Genomic DNA, 6,259 nt, shown 5'->3' with positions numbered 1-6,259 from the left:
TGATTTGGCTTTAAGGTAGTTGAGACAACAATGGAGAAGAAGGTAGGGTTACGTGGGCAAGAGGATGGGTGTGAAGCAAGAAGCCTAGATATGGGATGAATCAGATGGCTCTGATGAAGCTTGACCATGTGAGTGAGTGATAGAGATGCCCTGCACAATGCACATTCAACCGAATCAATGAATTCTTGCAAACAAACTAAGTCCTAGCTAACTTAATCTAACTGTCAATGAAATGAATAAACAGCAGCCTCGTTTGGAAAGAGAACCATGTACATCACGTGAGCAAGAACATTCTGAAAGATCTAAATGCATGACAAACTCCTACCAATCGATTCCCAAACATAAAAAGTTACTTTAACCAACAAAAACAACCAAAATAACAAAGCAAGATCTAAAGAGCAGATTTTATTTTAAGAACGCAGCAAACACACATAAAGATAAACAAGGGAGGTACTGGGCGCTTGAGATGGGCCCAACCTCAAGAGCTACAGCCTCCCAAGAGAGATTTAGAGCTGGTGCAAAGCTGAATTCATCTTTATTAATCAAGAATGAAGAGTTACATCAAAACTGTCCACAAGGAGAGCTTGAGAATGAGCTGAAAGCAAAGCTAATCTATTGCATACAAATCGAATTACAAAATGACTACAACAAGGCTACGAAATGACTAACTACTAGCTACTATCTACTGGCTAACTAGCTAACATCCACTAGCTAACACTGGCTAACCAAAATGAGGCCCTAAGCCTTCTTATTTATACAAATTGAGGACCCAACAGTCCTCCTAAACTTTAGGGACCTGGCTGCCCAAAACTTGGAGTTAACAGCAGTCCTACTTGACTTGCTTGGCTGCCCTTGTGTTGATTGATTCGGTGGCCCTTGAACTCCGAGCTGATGGTGGAGAATTCGAGGTAAGGGCCCATAAATGAAGGGGACACCTTCCTACAAATCCTCTCCCTTGTTCTCCCACGAATTTGGCTGCCAAGTGCTCATTAAGACCTTCAATTTTGTCTCCAAGTTGACCAAAAAGGCTACACAAAGCACCCATTAGACTTGTTGGCATAATGACTAACCAAATTCACTCTATTAACATAAATATAATCAAAAACATGCAATAAACTAATGAGAATGGTGGATTAAGTCAAATTAGGAGATTGAATGAGCCCAAATAATTGTCCATTTTTGGGGCTCATCATCACCCCCCTACTGAAAGTGTTGCTCATCCTCTAAGCAACCAATCTCTCTCCTCATCTTTGATGGCCCTGGTGGCTTCTTTGGCTAACATCTCGGCTATTTTCTCCTTTGGCTTCCCTCTTTTCAAACTTCCTGTAGAAACAGTTCGCTGGCTTCCTGTAGAAACAGTCCTCTGTCTTCCTGTAGAAACAGTCCTCTGTCTTCCTGTAGAAACAGTCCTCTGTCTTCCTGTAGAAACAGACAACCCCACTGTATCCTACTTGGTTGTGGGCGATTCTCCTTTCAGCTTGGCTGCTTGCAACTCTGAGCTAGTGTGATTTGATTAAGTAATATTTGAATGAGTGAGGATTTAATGAGGAGGATCTATCTCCTATGATCTCTCCTCCTTATCTCATTCAAGTTCCTGCTCTTAATTAGCCAAAACTGCCATGATTTTCTCCCAAAAACTCAATGATGAGGCTCATCAATATGCTGATAGGCCTAATGGATATGCTGAGAAACAAATTGGTGGTGGTGTAGAGGCTGGTACTTGAGGCCTTGGACTATGATATGTTCGCCATGCAACTGAACCTTCTTCCATCTCTCTTTATACCATTCAAGCTCTGCCATGCTACTTTGTTTTATGCTTAATTCAATAGCTAGCTTGTCAACATTTGTGTTATACCCTTTTTCAGTTTCTCCAGCTTTTTGTAGGGCCAGCTGTGCATGATCATTCTGAGCTCCAACGTCAATAGCTTCAAGCTGCAATAAAATACCCCTCTCGTAACGGGATTCTGAATTGGAATTCTCTATTGATCGTATCCCTCTTATGGAGTTTTGCAAAACCTCCTCCAAAACAGAATCATACCTTATGTGCTCTAAAAGACAGGCCTGTACAATCTCATCAAAAGAAGTTTGTTGGCTTCGCATAGTCAAACTAAGCATTTCCAAAACCGTCTGAGCGTTTTCAATACAAGCTACACCATTGCCTGAGCAAAGCATGTAAGTGCCAAAAGGTCTGTATGGGCTGCTTGGAGAAACAAAGATCTATTTCAGAAGAGTCGTACAAGCATCTTGAATTAAAGAATCAGGCACATTTGTGCCCTGCCAATAAGGAAAAATGGTAGTCAAGGAGTTAGCAATGGACTCAATCAGTGCAAGGAGCATCCGAGGAACAATATCATGCTTGGAAACCACGTGACAAAAGTTTCCTCCCCAGTTCTCACGGCCAACTGCTTCAACAAGCCTTTCATGTCCGACCAGAGGGCAACCAAACGTGATACAAAAGGGAGAGCTTTGCCTTAGCCTTTTCCCAGAACCCATAATGTGGCCAAGGTTGCAACTGCCCCTCCTATGGAGTGACCCACAAATATGATGGGCTTGAGTTTCTTTTGTTTGAAGTCCGTGTAAATCTGCAACTTTGCTTGGAAATCTGTTTTCTCGATTATATGGAGAAACAACATAAGAGCTCCTGGATGAATGAAGGCTGGTTCACCATCATCACCCTTGAGGCATTCAGAGGAGACCTTTTGAACAGTTTTTATATTGTCCTCTCCACGTTTACTCTGGTTGACAATGAAATCTTCTACTCTTTGAAGCGAAAGCGACACATACGAAATCTTCATGCTCATTCACAGTAAAGCCCTCTGAATTGCTTGCATGAAGAGACTCTTCCCAAACCTTGGGTAGTAGTGAATATGAGACAAGAAAAGTTGCAATCTCCTGACCACCAGTGAACTCTGGAGTTTTCGTTTCTGACTCCATGGCCTGCTATTGCTACTGGATTTATTCCACAATGGTGTCAGACCTCAGAGCTTTCTTCAAGCTCCAAACTGGATGAAGAACCTTAGGTTTCTTTGCTCTGGAAGACTCTGTTGCACTTTCCTGTAGAAGACCCCACCCGTTTCCTGTAGAATGTGATTCTGCCTTTGAGTGAGCCCGATGCACGAGTGAAATTCGAGAACAGGTAGGAAACTCAGCGGAGGACGATAGGTTAAGCCGATTGTGGAAGCAGAGGATGTATACTTCGAGTTGAACTTCATGCAAGTGCAAGTTAACAACAGTCTATGAGTTTCAGCTGAGCGCTCAGATTTCTGCGTGATTTTTGGAGTGAGGTGGCAAAGACGAGTGTTGGCCCATGCAACTGCTATGCTATCATGAACTGCAGTGGTTAACTGTGTGTTCTCTGCCTGTAAGCTCATCCATCAGTTGCACTGGAGTTAGGCTGCCCACACTGTTCGTTTTTTTTTAATTTTCACGTGCATGACTGACCCATGCATGCTGTGTGACTTTCTCGTGAGTGTTAGAGAACTGGGTGCCTTGCTACATTCATGGCTTAATTTCACCATTCCATTCGTTCATGCAATTCTTAGACTATATTCATGCAATAGATGAACAAGGTTTAGTCACGTACCTGAAGTCAAACGGCTGCTTGTGAAGCTTTTTCTGTTGCATGCTCTGATTCTGCTGCTGCATGCTTGGATCCTTTGATTGCATGAGGGCTTGGCTGATGATTTTTGATTGCTTTTCCTTGTGCAGGTGTCCTCTGGCCGGATCTGAGCTGCATGCAATTGTTTCCACGTTCAGATCTGCACCTTCAAGCTGCTTCTGCTGCAATGTCACAGAACCAGAACTTGTTTTCGCCATTTCTCCCAAACGGTAAAGCGGATTGATCTGAAACTTGCTGAGCATGTTTATATCATCATGATGCATCTCCTGTAGCAAAATCGTGATCAATGGATGCATGGATTTCGAGAAAAATGGAAAATGGCTGAAGATTTCAGAGATCAATTTCTCGGAAACCGTGCATTGGAATCGGCTGAAACTACTTGGGTTGGTTACCATCACTCATATGCATATCCCCATGAAACAGGTTTTGAAACGGATGCACGGATATGGAGAAAATGCAAAAATGGCTGATGGTGATGGAGGCTGATTTCTTGGAAACCGTGCACCGGAACGGCATGAAACTGCTCAGGCATGTTTTCATCACCCTTGTACAATTCCCCATAAAACAGTTTGTCAAATGGATGCATGGTTTTCAAGTTATGGCAAAAACAAATTCTGTTCTATGTGTTTTTGTTTCAAGGCACTTTGCATTTTTGTTGCATGGTATGAAAAAATGAATTTTGGCTGTGATGCAGGTATGGAGATGATGGAGGAGGAGTTGGAAGATTGCATGAGGACTTCTGAACCCTTGAGGAAGCTACCATGTTCGCCAAACCACTTTTTGAAATCCATGTCTAGTTTCCCACAATTTCTACAGGAAGTTCCTGTAGAAGCACAATGAGAAGCACAATGAGGTGGAAAAAATGATGGAGAAAGGCAAGGGATGGACACACAAGTGCTTGTAGGCCTAATCAACAGATTCCCACCATCAGATTCCATTTTAAACTTGAATTTGGTTCGTTCAAAGGTTCTACAGGATGTTTCCTGTAGAAATATAGAGCTTCCTGTAGAAGGCACAAGAAAATTCCTTTGACCTTGATTTGAGTGCTCCTCCTGTCATGAAACGTCCTTCTTGCAACCTGCAATTAGCCAATGGAAGTTAGTTTTATTTTTCTTTTTCTTTTTCTCTTTTTTTTTGAAAAACAACTAGGGCGCCTCATGGAGGTTTTCACCCTAATTGCCTGCCCTGGGCGCCTCCAAGGAAGGTTTTCACCCAGGGATCTTATTCCATTTTTATTTTCTCTTCTTTCCAACCCATTGACCGCCTCATGGAGGTTTTCAATCAATGAGCCAATCTAAGGCGCCTCCAAGGAGGTTTTCACCTTAGATTTTTATTTTTCTCTTATTTCCATTTTTTCATTTCTTTACTTTTTTCCCTTTTTTTCTTTTTCTTTTTTTCTACCCTACCCTACTGGAAAAACAAAATCATTTTCAAGTATAAGAATACTTCCAATGGAGCCATGTGCACATCGAGATTAGAGACAAAATGATGTGAAGGCTCAAAATGCATGCTTTGACAGGTATCCGGATCTCAGAGACCAAATGATCTAGCTTTGAAGGGATCAAACATAACTGAGGAAGAAAGTACCGCTGCAACTTAGTGACCTTCTGAAACCATATCTCAATATAGCTTTGATATCCTTGGTCGTCTTGCTGATTTGGATCATTCTTCATGTCACCTTCTATCATGACCTTCTGATCTTCCTCTTTTTGTTGATCTTTCTCTTGAGTACATGGAGGATTTGATGATAACCATGAGGGAACTCTCTCGATCTCTGATTTAGATCTCTTCTCTTCATCAAGTGCAGCCCATGGTTCTTTGATCTCCTCTTTGGAACCTCCTTTTTCCTTTGGTCCTTCAATGTTGTCAATAGATTCTCTCTTTTGCAACACTCTTCCTGAGCTTTGGTGAACATCATTGAGCTCAAAAGGAGTCATTTGCACATGTTGTGCCTCAGCTTTGCAATTGGGTTGAGCTACTCCATTGTATGGTTTTGGAAATGGTGGTACGGGTAGTTGAGTGGAGGTGTGAAATTGAGATGGAGATGGATGGCAGTGTGGTTGGGTAGGCATTTGGGGTTGCCTTGGTGGAGGAGGAGGCGATGGTTGTGGATGAGTAGGTGGTGGAGGAAAATGAGCGGGATGAGAGTTGTACTGGGGCCTCCACTCCTGATAAGGTGCATTCCACTGAGGCTGTGGCTGAGCATAAGAGTGAAATGAATGAGCAACTGGTTGGGCATAATATGGATCTGTGAAGGAACAAGGAGGAGGTGTGAACCAGTAAGGATGAGCAGGGGGGCCCCAAGAAGGCATGAAAGTGGCTTGGTAGGGGTCATAATAGGTCTCAGGTGTCCCTTGTAGTTCCTGCTGGTAAGATCTAGGTCCATGCGGCCTCCTTTGGTTCATATAATAGAGTGATTGAGTGGCTCCTTTGGCTCTCTGGTATGCAGCTTTGATTCTGGGTAAGGAAGGGCACTGATCTATAGGATGGTATTCTTCACAGATGAAACACACTTCTAGGGAGTGCATTGGACATTCGTTCCTAGGATGCTTTCTAGTGCACCTGGGACAAAAGATGACCAAAGCCCTCTTGACTTCTTCTTGCTTCTTTTGGATCCGCAAGGTATCCAGTTGCATGGCA

This window comes from Pinus tabuliformis, chromosome 9 (genome assembly GCF_031772625.1).
Source record: "Pinus tabuliformis cultivar Carrire ecotype Pingquan chromosome 9, CPIR1, whole genome shotgun sequence".
Taxonomy (NCBI): Eukaryota; Viridiplantae; Streptophyta; class Pinopsida; order Pinales; family Pinaceae; genus Pinus; species Pinus tabuliformis.
Note: the sequence above shows the minus strand (reverse complement) of the source record.